Source organism: Engraulis encrasicolus, chromosome 18 (genome assembly GCF_034702125.1).
Source record: "Engraulis encrasicolus isolate BLACKSEA-1 chromosome 18, IST_EnEncr_1.0, whole genome shotgun sequence".
Taxonomy (NCBI): Eukaryota; Metazoa; Chordata; class Actinopteri; order Clupeiformes; family Engraulidae; genus Engraulis; species Engraulis encrasicolus.
Genome location: NC_085874.1, coordinates 26,500,241 through 26,515,802, shown reverse-complemented (window position 1 = coordinate 26,515,802; position 15,562 = coordinate 26,500,241). Strand labels below are relative to the sequence as shown.

The window sequence follows — 15,562 nt, the reverse complement described above, 5'->3', positions numbered from 1 at the left end:
TCTCTATCAAATGTTATACTTACCCAAAGTCAACTTAGTCGTTTGGAGGAATTCTGAGAAAAAACACTCTAAAGGTTGAGTATGGAGATTGTGGCCAGAGGAGGTATTGCAACTATGCAAGGCGATTGTGTCCAAAGAAGGTATTGCAACTATGCAAGGCTCTTGTGGCCAGAGTAGGTATTGCAGCTTGGGAAAATGTGAGGTTCAGTATGGAGGATTGTGGCCAGAGTAGGTATTGCAACTATTTTTTCTTTGATTTATTTATGTAATTTGTTGAGTCAAAGAAACAACTAAGGAAACAAACAAAAAAATCCTTGTTTCAACACAGCACGGATAGCACATTATTATGGATAAAAATTATGATCAATTTAGTAATTATTATTATTAATTTTATAGTTATTGGGATACTGTATAATTGAGCCATTCTAAGTACTTTGGACACTACAATCCCCAATGGAGACATTATTATTGTTAGCTTTTCATTCAGTGCTTCATTATCATTATCATTATCATCTTCTGAATACTTTTTTCTAAGAATAATTGTAATTCACATCAATTCAATGTTATGTTAGACATCCGCTGCGTAGGAAATGTTTCCTTTGTATAGCTATAATACAGCATAGGCCTAACTTTTTGTAAGAAAAATACAGGATTTTAGCTCTTCCTTTATACAATAGCTGCTTCAAATTTGAACCTTTCGAGTTGTGTAACACAGTTTGGAAGCAGTGCAGCGTCCTCATACGATGCTCCGTATGCCTCACAGATGGTGGAAGATACAGGCAGGACAGTTTTTTGGTCAAGGTACCTCTTAAAGATTAGTCTCCTCCTTCTGTATTGTCTCTAGTTGAATTTTGCTCTCATCCATGACCATAGCACAGCCCCACCCCCCTAACCATCACCCTAACTGAGGTCGCTCATCGTAGAACTGGGCTCCTCCCCCAATCCCACACCATAACTGGATTACTTAGAGTAAGGGATACACCCAATGGAGTGATTACCAACTTCATGGGTGTCTCCAAATACCTCAGATCTAATATATGCAATGAAATTGGCATACTATAATTCGAAAAGAAAGAAAAAGAAATTGGCAGATTTGCAGTTCAGATTTTAATGTTGGCCTAATTGAATTTAGGGTCATTTGGATTAATTAGTGCTCTTTCAATCATTGATGTCAGAAGCAGTAACTGAATAAAAGCAAAATTTTAAGAATTCATTAATCTCATTTATTTATCTTCAGTAAATTTGGAATCCAATGGCACTACTTTTGAGGACAACAAAACACTGGGGACAAAAAAATATTGTTTGATGCAGCACAGCAAGAGTCCTAGCTCACTGTACTTGTTTTGATATTCAGATTATTATTATTATTATTAAGCGGGCTTGCGGAGCAAGAGCAGAGCTCTTGCAGAGCAAGGCCCGATTATAGTAATCTCTAAGTCCTGTTTATTGGTTCTCTTGTACAGGGACAGTAAAAATAGAAAATGGATCTCCTCCTAGGCCTTTCGAGATAGAGACACCGTTCAAACACTAAAACGACCGGCTCGGCTTGGAGATCGCGTTTCGTTATAGGCTTCTCCGTGTCTCTTGTCGTTTTCCCGTTTTTGGCGATTTAGTGAAAGCCTGGGTCCCCATTGGAAACAGTGGTGGAACCTCCATGAACCAAGGTTCCGCCACTCTAGAGATTAGAGTGTAGGAGGCTTTTTCGGTCATAAAACATCAACACTTTCACCTAGAAGTTTAGTTGACGCGTTGTTAGCGAGCTCTATGGGATGTCTCCAAATTGTCAAAGTTTCATCTCCCAACTCCCAATACTTTTTAAATGGCAGGTTTGTAAAAAAAACAGGCCTGGCTCTATGGAGAATCCCATTCTTTCGAAAAGTGCATTTTTCAAGAGATCAGCGCATGTCCCACACGGAGGTCCATTTGTGCCTGAACCCTTTCACCTATAAACTTCATTCAAAGACTGTTAGAGAGATCACAAGCATGACTCCGATCTGTGAAAAGGACACGTGCCAACTCCTTTTAGTTTTTTTACAACGATGTTGTAAAGACAAAAAACTCATTCTCATTTTCTCCCCTGTTAAAGGCTCAATACTAACTGTCTTTCAGTCAATCACAACAGGTGCAGCCAGTGAAGTGTTCCATTTCAACTGTCACTGTCTCAAGATTCTATTCTTAACGAGCAGGTGCGAGGAAGCATTCTAGAAGCCTATTGTTCAGCTCTGCATTGCAATGTAATATAGTCTTGCTGGACTGTACATGACAGCTAGCTGCTTGGCTTAGTGGTACTGCATGCTGCTGGGTTAGAGATATGGAGGTTGAGGGTTCAAAGCCCACCTGAAGCCGTGTTGATTTTCAAAATTATATCATATGCAGTGTTCCTTGGCCAACTTAAAATGCCATGTATGTCATTTATTATCAATGGCAAATGTGCTGGATTAGAGATATGGAGGTTGAGAGTTCGAATCCCACTTGAAGCGATGCTGATTTTCAAAATTATATCATATGCAGTGTTCCTTAGCCAAGTTAAAATACCATGTATGTCATTAAGTATCGATGGCAAATGTGCTGAATTACAGATATGGAGGTTGAGGGGTTCGAACCCCAGTCAAAGCCATGTTGATTTTCAAAATTATATCATATGCAGCGTTCCTTGGCCGGCTTAAAATGCCATGTATGTCATTTAGTATGAATGGCAAATGTGCTGAATTACAGATATGGAGTTTGGGGGTTCGAACCCCAGTCGAAGCCATGTTGATTTTCAAAATGATATCATATGCAGTGTTCCTTGGCCATCTTAAAATGCCATGTATGTCAATTAGTATGGATGGCAAATGTGCTGAATTACAGATATTGAGGTTGGGGGTTCGAACCCCAGTCGAAGCCATGTTGATTTTCAAAATGATATCATATCGTCGGCTTGCTACCAAAACCGCCTAAGTCCGATTTTGGGTTTTTCGGAAAACAGGGAAAAACTAGGCGCCAAAGGGGGCGCCAAACATCAGTGGCAGTTCTAGGAAATCTGAGACCCTGGGCAAAGAGCAATTGTGAGTCCCCCCTAATAATTTTGGGCAAAGGAGATTTTTGCAGAACTTTACTCCCCTACCACATCTGCATCATCCTGTCATCCTGTCTGTGTCATTGGTCCACTACAAACAGATGTTAATTTATTTTATTTATTTATTTTGAGTAAAGCTGCAAGTCAAACATGAAATGGCTCCTAAGGAAAACAAAACACTTTAAAATAAATGATTTGATGCAGCACAACAAGAACAATGCACTGCACATCATGTTGATAGTTCTACTATTCTTTTTTATTTTTATTCCAAACTTTAATCCTGGAAATGGCGAATGATTGAAATATTTTTGTAGACCTTGTAACAATTTAGCATGCTGGTAAATCTCATGTCTACCAACAGACTTTCACAGATTTCTTTTACTTTCTAGCACATTCAGTCATATTAGCTTTCAATAAAAACATTATTTACATTCTCTTCATAGTAAAACTATTTTTTGTCATTGTGCGAGAGCAATTGCCACAATAGTAATACATTCATTGCTCGTATCAGGACTAACCCAGATTGCAGTGCCACACAGAGCAAGCCATGCAGTGGCCTCCAATCTCCATGTTGAGGTCCCATCAGTCATGGAGGAGGATGAAGGGGTGGGGCACTTCTTTGGTCCTTGTACCTCCTCATGAACTGTCTCCTCCTTGTTTATCATCTTTGCTTAACTTCTGCTATTTTCCATGCTCATAGAACTGCCCCACCCTCCCAACCTTGCCCATGACCGAGGTAACCTGGTCATAGAACTGTGCCCCTCCCACTTCAACACCACAACCGTGGCATTCAGAATATGGTATAGAACCACTACTGGATACTTTACACATTGGAGTAGGTCATCCTGCTGTGTATGCAATAATGTATTGCACTAGTGGCATCATCCCAACGTTGTTCAAAATCTATTTTATTAAATATCACATAATTGTAAGACATAACACATTGTTTATAAGAGGATGTAATCTATGGCAGTCTTCTATCAGCCCTTTTAAACATCAATTAAAACACATGATTGATGATTGCTCAATTCGTTTTAAGGCCTCAACCATTAATTAATGTAAGGCTACAACCATTGTGTGGTAACAAGATTATCTGAGAAAGATGTCTAAGGATGAAGTTTTGAAACATGGCCATTGTCTTTGGAGAGAGACAGAGAGAAGAGAGAGAGAGAGAGAGAAGAGAGAGAGAGAGAGAGAGAGAGAGAGAGAGAGAGAGAGAGAAACTCTTAACAGATGTAAATAAACTGCTTCTTGCATCAAAAATGGCTAAGTCAAGTTACCCAAGTCATTAACATTGGCAGAACAATTGTGCACAGGGCCCCAGGATGAATAAATAGGGCCCCTACCCCTGCCACCTGCAGGAGGGCCCTAGGCCTACAGGCAAATGCCCTCCTTGTCCTCCCTATAGCTACGTCCCTGGTCATTCATTTTCTCATAGGCAGTGTGTGAATTTATAAATACAGATTTTTGACTCTGGTGACTGTTGCGATTGATCAATGACCCTGGCAGAAAGGCAGGATGATGCAGCTGTGGTAGGGGAGTAAGTTTATGCAAAAATCTCATTTCGACCAAATTCGGACTTAGGCGGTTTTGGTAGCAAGCCGACGATATGCAGTGTTCCTTAGCCAACTTCAAATATCATGTATTGTATGTCATTTAATATCAATGGCAAAGGGGTTGGATTACAGATATGGAGGTTGTGAGTTCTAATCCCGCTCGAAGCCATGTTGATTTTCAAAATTATATCATATGCAGTGTTCCTTAGCCAACTTAAAATACCATCTATGTCATTTAGTATATCCCCAAAACGCAGAGCTACAACACTTTCAAGATGGCTGAATCCAAGATGGCTGAATTGTTTGGCCCATAACTTCTGACTGGGTGGATGGAGTTTTTCCAAGATTTCTTTTAGCTTTGTTTTCTCAATAGTACTTTGTTTCATCTCTGCCCCAAAAGGCAAGCCCGCTTCCAGCATTTTCTGTGAGAATGCATTTCTAGTTATTATTATTATTATTATTATTATTGTAAATAACAACAGATGGCTACTCATCAAACACTACCTACCACATGCCTGTTAATTTCAAATCGGCTGAACGAATGTAATTCCATTACTTTTACCTATAGGCCTGAGGTCTTCCTTTTTCTTTTTCTTTTTTGTCTCCCAGACCCCCAAACTGCTGGCTAACTGTGGGTCGTCTATAGGCTACATACTGGCCTGCGTTTATATAATATCATTTCATATTAAATTGTCTATTGATTCGTCATGTATAGTTATGTAGCCTATTCGTAATTTACTGCCCAACTTTTGCCATTTAGGTTCCTAAAGCATTCCACCAGGTAAAGAAACGAATGACGTGTCTCGGAAAAGTGCAATGAGCTCTCTGCTCGGAGGTAAAACATGGTTTTGCACGATTCCAAAACATCAGCTGCACGCAAAAAAACAAACATACATCATGCCTCGGAATACTTGTAGTAGGCTACAGGACGGTGAAGACCGCTTTTGTTTTTTTACCCTCTGCAGCAGGCAGCACAGACATAACAGAAGAGAAAAGGTTTTCTCCGCGCTTACCTTCTTCACTATCTCGCGAGTCGCTTGAAAGGACTTTGGTGATTTGAAAGACTGGGGTGAAAGTCACCGGTGCATCTCAGTTTGACTTTGAAAATTGACTATTGAATATGTCTTTACTGAACCCATAATTAGGCAAGACATAAATACATAGGTAGCCTATAATTTTTTCAACATATGAGATGATCCAGTGACGCTTCTACAGTGTTAGGGAGCCAGTTGACCAAAACCACGACTCTCAATTCAGCACAGGGAATTATGACAAAGTGTGTACCAGCGCGGGAAAAGAATGAATCTTTTCGCTATGCGCTGCCTCGGAATAGTAGGCCTACAAGACCGCTTTTGACCCTCTGCAGCAGGCAACACAAAAAATAGAGAGGAGAAACGTTTTTCTTCGCGCTCTTCTATACTGTCCGGTGCTGTCCGTCACCGAGTATCTCAGACTGACTCTTGAAACGGGCTGCTGAAGACGTGTTAACTGAACACATTCATTTGGCACGGTTCTAAATAAAAGCATTTTAATCTTCCACATCTCAGATGATCGGATGAGGCTTCTTTAAATTACAGAAACCTAACAAGCCCTGTCTTGACCACATCTACATCTTTCAATTCAGCACCGTTTATTATGACAACAAGTAGGACACAGCGCAGTAAAGTACACTTTTCGTAATAGATAAATCACACGGGCGCTTTAGTTTAAGGTTTGCATGTGAGCTATCCAATCAAAAAATGAAATCTACATTCCAGTGCCGTTTAGTAGCCTAATCGCAGTTGTAGTGATAAACTGCAAGAGGCACATGAGACTGGAGTTGAGAAGCACAGGGCTCGACGGCCTCGGATCCACGGAGAGGTGTCGCCTACTGTTTGTAGGCTATTCATTGTTCCTTCTTTCTTTGGACCTATAACTTGAGGGAAAACTCTGCTTCATCGAGACAGAAGGCGTTTTCAACTGCTCAGATGCGCTGACGAGTCAGTGAATAGGCTACACATGTGTAAATTCTGAGCCTTCAAGTCTACAAGCTCTGATGTGTTTCCCTCAACCTCGCGCGCCCCTGCGCTACAAACGTAGTCAGCACGTTGGCTGCGCAGGCAGACTGCTCACGGCTGCCTCCCTTCTCACCACACATCGGGCCATTTCAATCTTCATTTTAACACATTTAAACAGCGATTTCAGACCAAATATTTTCAGAGATGATAGACAAGATGTTAAACAACAATAATTTAATGAGAAACCGATTTCAGGACAACATTGCTTCTTGACCTATTTTCGCTGTTTCCTGAGAAACAGCCAGCGCGACATCCGACGGGTTTTCCCAGATCGCATCACATATAAAACAACTACCGGTATGTTGATATGTGCAGGTAATCAACAACTAGTTTTGAATATACTGTAGGAGTCCATACTGATATTGACCAGGCGGCATGTCAGGTCTGGATACAAGGTGATACTTTAGTTTGCTTTGAGGAACGTAAATAAACATCCATGATTGAAGTTTCATCCCCTGTGTTTTTATATCACAAGTATTCATGACAAAAGTGTGATCTACAATTTATTTACATTGTGCAAAGAACAACACAAGCTCAATGTGTGTATCATTTATACTGCATGTGTGTAGTTGCAGTGTGTGTGTGTTTATTATAAGATAGTTTGTGTGAATGATTTGACACAAAAATGCACATTTTCCAATAGTGTATAGCGTTTTTCAACCTTAGTTTGATTTTGCAACGCATCTACAGTGCTTTGCTAGATTGGTGTGAAGTTCTTGTAGTTGTGTGTAGAGTTTTGCAAAAGCAGCCAAAGTTGCGAAAATTGAGCTTTAGCAATCAGAAAAAACTGTAATACCCTCGCCTCCAAAAGAGTTGTCGCCTACCCATCTGTTTGGAATAACAGCTAATAACCTGACTTTCAATTAATCACTTGGCTTCAGAAGTCACTCATATGAAAGCTACAACCCTCTCGAATGAAAATGTATGTACAAAAATAAATTTCATGCACCAAAGAAAGATTGACCCTTTAATGAACACAGACAGGGCAGATTTTGACAAGACAAAAGTTTTGTCGCCTATCGAACATAATGTGAAAATGAGCAGATAAGTCACTTCAAAACACTTCAAATACTCAGATCGGGTGTCATACTTAATCACTGATTCACTCACACCTCTCCAGAAAATCAGGTAACACTTTACAATAAGGGTACATGAATACTATTGGAATTATGTTGGAAGTAATGTATGATTTATAGTTAATTAACATATGACCTATGTATGCATTGATGGTTAGTATACTAGTAATGAGAAGGGAGTCCTGTTTGGAATCATAATGACCCACTATTAACTAATTGTGCAAATCAAAGGTGAATTCATGGTGTGAGTTCCAAGTGTTAATATACCATGTATTAACACTGCTGATAACACTGCTGTTAATATATTATGTGTCCAAGTGTTAATATATTCTGTATTAACACTGCCAGATCGTTCCTTATCATACACGAATTCGACCTGGACGTGGAATTAATTGATAGACTTGGCCTACCTTATGCATGCAGCAGATGTTGAGTGTAGAAGTAAAGTTAAATTTAAAGTGCAAAATTATACTGGAAATGAATCCCATGCTAAAAATCCTGCCTTATCACGATCCAGTCGTTTCTCAAGATAGTTGACTCAAGTAGGCTGTGTGACACCACTGTGCCAGGAAGATGTTGCGATAGGGCACCGTTGGCTCTGCATTGTTTGAAACGTGGAGGGGTGCTTGCAACCTTCATATCGTTCACCTGCTGGCTGTGGCCTAGAAGCCGCCTCTTCTGGACACACAGTCCCTGGTGCAATGTTTTGCCACTCTGGCCAGAGATCATTTCCCACTTCACATTCTTGTGACCAGCCGCAGTCATTTGTAATATTAATATACAAGCTATATCATATTATGTCCCATGTGTCAAGGTCTGCTTGTTGAAAGGGGGGGGGGGGGGGGTATTATTGGGTAGGCCTTCGTCTATGATGATCTTGTAACCAGCACCACACAAGTAATATTTTTCTGTATGAGGTCATATCTAAAGTAATGATTAATTAATGTATCATTTAACAACATCTTTGGAGTCATAATATAAGTCATGATGACTATGGCATTAGCTAATGTATAAAGAAGAGATATTCCAAGTGTGTTAATATATACTCACAAAAGATTTTATGCTTAACTACTGAATCTTTGCCCCTTATTCTGCAGTCATGACATGATAATGACTACTATAGCATTAGCTAATGCATGAAGAAGTGATATTCAGAATGTGTTACTATGTACTCAGAGAAGAACTTCTGATTAACTAACATTATCAATAAAAACACCAGTTTGTGTACAAATTTTAATAAGCAAAAATGTTAAACAAGGGATCACACAATAACATACCACAGGCTTACATACATTTATCCAGAGAGAGAGAGAGAGAGAGAGAGAGAGAGAGAGAGAGAGAGAGAGAGAGAGAGAGAGAGAGAGAGAGAAAGCGACAGACAGACAGACAGACCGACCGACCGACCAACCGACCGACCAACGCGCGCGCGCACACGCACGCACACACACACACACACACACACACACACACACACACACACACACACACACACACACACACACACACACACACACACACACACACACAGCCATTCTCCTGAAAATGTCCAAAAGATGAGTCCATGGTTTACAGATGCAGAGCAAGATGCATTGTCCTATATGAAACTCAGAAAGTCCAAGTTGCATGGTCCACAGAGAAAGCTGGGGTTGACATACTGGGAGGCGCGCAAGGTGTTTGGATCCGCAAACTACTGACAGTGGTTCACTGTGAAGTGCCTGTCGCAGCCAATGCACTCCTGTAAGTGCCCCATTGGTCACTGATGACGGTGGTTCCCGGACACACGTGTTTAACCACACCAGCCACAAGACAGGATGTTTCTGGCGGTCACCTACTCCTAATATTCTTAATACCCACTTTTTTCCGTCGCCATGTTGCACCGGCCCTTCTGTGGTGATACTGTAAATACACAAGAGAGTAAAGTAAGTGAGTAAGTAAGTACATTTTACTTAAAAAGCACATAAAACAGTACAAAACTGACCAAAGTGATGAACAGATATTAAAAGGAGAAGGGAACAATTTCAGATAAAATCCATGCAGCTTGACCTGCAAGTTTTCTGAAAATATGCAGCACCATGGGTGACATCATCAAAGCTTAAGGTGGTCCAACAACATGTTGCTGTACTGCTTCACAGTGGTACCTCTCCAGCCCCCCAGGGGAGGTTGAGATGGCTGCGGTGCTTAGTTGCCTTTAGGGGGCATTCGTCTACTTAATTTTTTAAATACTAAGTGGGGCGTTTGCAGGCTTATGATGAGGTCAAGTAGGTGTTGGGAGGCTCATGATGAAGAGAAGGGGGCGTTGGGAGGCTCACCTTGCTATTATTACAACAACTTTCATCAATAGCTGCAAACTCTCAACGATCTCCAACCATTTGACCATGGCGTCTCATGTGGGCCTTTATTGCATGATTGCAAATCCATCCGACTGTTCCAGCCATCTTTGACCGTGTCCTGGAACTCTTCGCAACTCCATCCTGCATCATGTCACTCTGCCTAAAGCACAAAACCTGAAAGAAACTGACCAAAGGCAGAATAAAAAAAATAATTAAACATATGGTCAGTAGACAACACAGCACTGTAGTCTAAAATTCCCTCGTAAAGACAGTATAACCCCATTCACATTAAACTATTACTGGCAAATTCTGCCAATATCATTTCTAAAGAAAAAGTGTATGGAGTTTAGGACACTACATCTACATCTTGTGAAATGGCCGCCATACTGAATTTTCTTGTGCCCAGTGATTTTTTTCCCTGAAGTGACCCTTAGAGAGTATTTCAGCTAAATTACATGTCTTTATACCAAAGTAAGTGGCTTTTACAGTAACCAGAGAGGCGGCCATCTTGAAAAATGGGTGCCATATTGACTTTAAGTGAGGCCAGCATTTTTTTTTTCTAAAAAGTGACCCGTAGAGAATATTTCAGCCATTTACATTTTTAACCAAAGTAAAGGGTTTTATAACCCTTTAATAGCAGTGGCAGATATCTTGAAAAATGCCGGCTATATTACAATTTTGTGTGGCCAGCTTTTTTATTAAAAAACGTGACCCTTAGAGTGATTTGCCAAATTCCATGCTTTTATGCCAAAGTGTACGATTATGTCACTACGCTGCTCTAGTAGATCTAGCAGAAATTCACTCCTCTCAACTCCACTCTACAGGCACACATAGAAGTCACAAGTCCATTGGAGAGGAGTTATGTCAGTTCTATTCCACTGGCTGGTAGTGTTCTTATTTGCTACTGGTTTGTCAAATTATGCTACCAAAAGTGACCACTAGGGGGCTAAATAACAGTATTGCATTTCAATGGTAAGGCATGGCAAGCCACCTCTTCAAACATGTTATTTTATTTATTTATTTTTTGCTGGGATGTGCACTACAGGTTGAGATAATGGAACGACATAGATTTCATTTCTACAGGCTAGGAATTTGTATTGGCCTCACTAGGCTAAAAACAGAGATCTGGAAACACCACAGCAGCATATTGTCTTTCTTGTATTTTACTGAATCATTTTTGTGAAATTGATAAACGAACACATAAACCTACAAAACATGTATCATAGCTGTTAAATGAAGAACCATTAATTACTGTAGCTGAGTTGCACCAAGTGTTTGCTCAGCCATTATCCAAACTACTTCGTTTTAATTGGAATTTTTAAGCTACTAAAATTTATATATGAACTACCAGCATGAAATACACTACAAATGAGATGAATTATTCAAAATAAAGTACTCACAGGAGCTGCTTGAACAAGCACGTTGTAGGGGTGGCAAAGAGAGCTGTCGGCATCGTTGTGGCACGGTCGAAATGGCTACAATAACACTTCCGCTCTTAACTTCCTGTTCAAATCTTTTGTCAAAATAAAAGTCACGAATAGTTGTTTGAACAAGCACGTTGTAGGAGTGACAAAGAGAGCTGTCTGCATCGTTGTAGCATGGCCAAAATGGCTACAACAACGCCTTTGTTCTCACTTTCCTGTTCAACTCACAATACAAGTCACGAATAGCTTTTTTAATTACATTAGTTCTACCACAATTGTAAATAGTGCACATTGCATGAAAGGAAAATCGAAATGCATCATTTTGATTTTCATTATATGCAATAGTCAGCAGCATTTACGGTTGTGGTAAAACTAATGTAATCACCAAGCTATTCGTGACTTTTATTTTGACAAAAGATTTGAACAGGAAGTTACGAGCGGAAGTGTTATTGTAGCCATTTCGACCGTGCCACAACGATGCCGACAGCTCTCTTTGCCACCCCTACAACGTGCTTGTTCAAGCAGCTCCTGTGAGTACTTTATTTTGAATAATTCATCTCATTTGTAGTGTATTTCATGCTGGTAGTTCATATATTAATTTTAGTAACTTCAAAATTCCAATTAAAACGAAGTAGTTTGGATAATGGCTGAGCAAACACTTGGTGCAACTCAGCTACAGTAATTCATGGTTCTTCATTTAAGCTTAGAAACTTTAATACATGTTTTGTAGGCCTATGTGTTTGTCTATCATTTTCACAAAAACATATTATGTAAAATACAAGAAAGACAATATGCTTCTGTTGTGTTTCTGGATCTCTGTTTTTAGCCTAGTGAGGCCAAGACAGATTGCAAGCCTGTAGAAATGAAATCTATGGTGTTGTTCCATTAGGCCTATCAGCCTGTCGTGCACATCCCAGTCAAGAAAACTTGTTTGAAGAGGTGGCTTGCCATGCCCTACCACTGAATTGCAATATAATATACTGTATTTAAGCCCCCCAGTGGTCACTTTTGGAAGCGTAATAATTTGACAAACCAGTAGCAAATAAGATTACCAGCCAGTAGAGTAGAACTGGCAGAATTCCTCTCCAATGGACTTATGACTTCTGTGTGTGCCTGTGGAGGGGAGTTGAAAGGGGTGAATTTCTGCTAGATGTACTAGAGCAGCTTAGTGACATAGTCATACACTTTGGTATAAATGCATGGAATTTGTCAAATATACTTTCTGAGGGTCACTTTCTTTAATAAAAAAGCGGGCCACACAACATTGTAATATAGGCAGCATTTTCCAAGATGGCTGCCACTGCTATTGAATGGTTAGTATAAAACCATTTACTTTGGTTAAAAAATGCAATATGACTGAAATACTATCTGAGGGTCACTTTTTAGGAAAAAAAATGTTGGCCACACTTAAAGTCAGTATGGCGCCCATTTTTCAGATGGCCGTCTCTGCTACTAATAGTTACTGTAAAAGCCACTTACTTTGGTGTAAAGACATGGAATTTAGCTGAAATATTCTCTAAGGGTCACACTTCAGGAAAAAAAAAACACTGACCACAAGATAATTCAATGTGGCGGCCATTTCTCAAGATGTAGATGTAGTGTCCTAAACTACATAAACTTTTTCTTTAGAAATGATATTGCCAGAAATTGCCTCTAATAGTTTAATATGAAGGGGTTAGACTGTCTTTACGAGGGAATTTTAGACTACAGTGCTGTGTTGTCTACTGACTATATGTTTAATTATTTTTTCTATTCTGCCTTTGGTCAGTTTCTTTCAGGTTTTGTGCTTAGAAAGAGTGACATGATGCAGGATGGAGTTGCGAGGAGTTCCCGGACACGGTCAAAGATGGCTGGAACAGTCGGATGGATTTGCAATCATGCAATAAATGCCCACATAAGATGCCATGGTCAAATGGTTGGAGATCGTTGACAGTTTGCAGCTATTGATGAAAGTTGTTTCCGTAATAAAAGCAAGGTGAGCCTCCCAAAACCCCCATAAGCCTGCCAACGTCCCCGTTAGTATTGAAAAAATAAAGTAGACTAATGCCCCCTAAAGGCAACTAAGCACCGCAGCCATCTCAACCTCCCCTGGGGGGCTGGAGAGGTACCACTGTGAAGCAGTACAGCAACATGTTGTTGGACCACCTTAAGCTTTGATGATGTCACCCATGGTGCTGCATATTTTCAAAAAACATGCAGGCCAAGCTGCATGGTTTTTATCTGACATTTTTCCCTTCTCCTTTTAATATCTGTATCACTTTGGTCAGTTTTGTACTGTTTTATGTGCTTTATAAATAAAATGTACTTACTTACTCACTTACTTTACTTTCTTGTATATTTACAGTATCACCACAGAAGGGCCGGTGCAACATGGCGACGGAAAAAAAGTGGGTTTTAAGAATATTAGGAGTTGGTGACCACCAGAAACATCCTGTCTTGTGGCTGGTGAGGAGAAGCTGGTGTGGTTAAACACGTGCGTCCGGTTACCACCGTCATCAGTGTCCAATGGGGCGCTTACAGGAGTGCATTGGCTGGTTTGCGGATCCAAACACCTTGTGCGCCTCCCAGTATGTCAACCCCAGCTTTCTCTGTGGACCATGCAACTTGGACTTTCCGAGTTTTATATAGGACAATGCATCTTGCTCTGCATCTGTAAACCATGGACTCATCTTTTGGACGTTTTCAGGAGAATGGCTGTGTGTGTGTGTGTGTGTGTGTGTGTGTGTGTGTGTGTGTGTGTGTGTGTGTGTGTGTGTGTGTGTGTGTGTGTGGCTCGGTCGGTTGCTCGGTCGGTCTGTCTGTCTGTCTGTCTGTCTGTCGCTCTCTCTCTCTCTCTCTCTCTCTCTCTCTCTCTCTCTCTCTCTCTCTGGATAAATGTATGTAAGCCTGTGGTATGTTATTGTGTGATCCCTTGTTTAACATTTTTGCTTATTAAAATTTGTACACAAACTGGTGTTTTTATTGATGATGTTAGTTAATCAGAAGTTCTTCTCTGAGTACATAGTAACACATTCTGAATATCACTTCTTCATGTATTAGCTAATGCTATAGTACTCATTATCATGTCATGACCGCAGAATAAGGGGCAAAGATTCAGTTGTTAAGCGTAAAATCTTTTGTGAGTATATATTAACACACTTGGAATATCTCTTCTTTATACATTAACTAATGCCATAGTCATCATGACTTATATTATGACTCCAAAGAGGTTGTTAAATAATACATTAATTAATCATTACTTTAGATATGACCTCATACAGAAAAATATTACTTGTGTGGTGCTGGTTACAAGATCATCTTAGACGAAGGCCTACCCAATAATACACCCCCCCCCCCCCCCCCCCCCCCCCCCACCCCCCCCACCCCTTCAACAAGCAGACCTTGACACATGGGACATAATATGATATAGCTTGTATATTGATATTACAAATGACTGCGGCTGGTCACAAGAATGTGAAGTGGGAAATGATCTCTGGCCAGAGTGGCAAAACATTGCACCAGGGACTGTGTGTCCAGAAGAGGCGGCTTCTAGGCCACAGCCAGCAGGTGAACGATATGAAGGTTGCAAGCACCCCTCCACGTTTCAAACAATGCAGAGCCAACGGTGCCCTATCGCAACATCTTCCTGGCACAGTGGTGTCACGCAGCCTACGTGAGTCAACTATCTTGAGAAACGACTGGATCGTGATAAGGCAGGATTTTTAGCATGGGATTCATTTCCAGTATAATTTTGCACTTTAAATTTACCTTTCATCCACCATGTTAACTTTACTTCTACACTCAACATCTGCTGCATGCATAAGGTAGGCCAAGTCTATCAATTAATTCCACGTCCAGGTCGAATTCGTGTATGATAAGGAACGATCTGGCAGTGTTAATACAGAATATATTAACACTTGGACACATAATATATTAACAGCAGTGTTATCAGCAGTGTTAATGCATGGTATATTAACACTTGGAACTCACACCATGAATTCACCTTTGATTTGCACAATTAGTTAATAGTGGGTCATTATGATTCCAAGCAGGACTCCCTTCTCATTACTAGTATACTAACC

At 40.3% G+C, this 15,562-nt stretch overlaps 2 long non-coding RNA genes across 2 annotated transcripts; one reads left to right on the top strand and one right to left on the bottom strand.

Annotated features, from left to right (window-relative positions):
- Positions 1–9,597: 9,597 nt before the first annotated feature.
- LOC134468538 (uncharacterized) lies at positions 9,598–11,535 on the bottom strand. Its single transcript, XR_010038833.1, has 3 exons — positions 11,478–11,535; positions 10,057–10,261; positions 9,598–9,643 (listed from the first exon to the last, which is right to left on the bottom strand). It is a non-coding gene; the product is annotated as an uncharacterized LOC134468538 (long non-coding RNA).
- A 292-nt stretch (positions 11,536–11,827) lies between these two features.
- LOC134468537 (uncharacterized) lies at positions 11,828–13,897 on the top strand. Its single transcript, XR_010038832.1, has 3 exons — positions 11,828–12,031; positions 13,270–13,476; positions 13,846–13,897. It is a non-coding gene; the product is annotated as an uncharacterized LOC134468537 (long non-coding RNA).
- Positions 13,898–15,562: the final 1,665 nt, after the last annotated feature.